General features: G+C 43.5%; 1 pseudogene; it reads left to right on the top strand.

Moving 5' to 3' along the window:
• The first annotated feature begins 230 nt into the window (after positions 1 to 230).
• LOC127215228 (non-histone chromosomal protein HMG-17-like) lies at positions 231 to 495 on the top strand (annotated as a pseudogene).
• Positions 496 to 1,012: the final 517 nt, after the last annotated feature.

Genomic DNA, 1,012 nt, shown 5'->3' with positions numbered 1-1,012 from the left:
ACTCTTGATACCCTCTGTCGTTGAGCACTACTACCCCTGTAGCAGTCATAGAGGTGTGCTGGTTACTTTTTGTCAGTTGATACAAGCTGGGGCCATTGGAGGACAGGGAACTTCAATCAAGAAAATGCCTCTAGAGCAGTGTAAAGAAGCAGGAAGAACAACTCCCGGCTGGACCGAACCCACTCACCACTGCATCCCCGCATTCAACGCCATCATCCCCCACCGCAGCCATGCCCAAAAGAAAGGCTGAAGGGATTCTAAAGGAAATACAGCCAAGGTGAAGGATGACCCACGGAGAAGATCCACAGGGCTGTCTGCTAAACCTGCTCCTGCAAAGCCAGAGCCCAAGCCTAAAAAGGCCCCTGCAAAGAAGGGAGAAAAGGTACCAAAGGGGAAAGCGGATGTTGGCAAGGATGCAAATAATTCTGCAGAAAATGGAGACGCCAAAACAGACCATGCACAAAAAGCTGAAGGTGCTGGAGATGCCAAGTGAGATGTGTGCATTTTAATAAGTGTGTACTCCTGATGAATGTACAGTTTGAAATATTATTTTTTATCAAGTTTTATAAAAATGCAGAATATTGTTTTACTTTTTTTCTTTTTAAGCTACGTTGTTAGCACATAGAACACATGTGGTGAGAACATGTGTCACCAGCAAAATGTCTCTTAAGCCGGATTGATGATGGTTGATGGAAAACATCTCTCCTTGACAACTTAGAAAGTCTCCTCTCAGCTCTGGAGAGACATCCTGGTGTTACATAAGTGGCCAACATGGCACAGAATGCCTTGTGTGGAAAACTCTAAATTAGTTTTTTATATCCCCTTCCCCCCTGTACCATCAACATAGACTTAACTCCCTTAAAACCAGAGGCCTGTTGGAATCTGACCCACTAAAATTGGTTTTAGCGTTCTATTGGGCAATCTGTACTTTGAAGTGATAATTATCCTCAAAGGAGTATCAGTTGCTTTTGTAGACAAGATTGTAGATCTTCAGAACAATAATTCTGCCATT

Source organism: Phodopus roborovskii, unplaced genomic scaffold, assembly GCF_943737965.1.
Source record: "Phodopus roborovskii unplaced genomic scaffold, PHOROB, whole genome shotgun sequence".
Lineage (NCBI taxonomy): Eukaryota > Metazoa > Chordata > Mammalia > Rodentia > Cricetidae > Phodopus > Phodopus roborovskii.
This window is presented reverse-complemented; position numbering and strand designations above follow the sequence as displayed.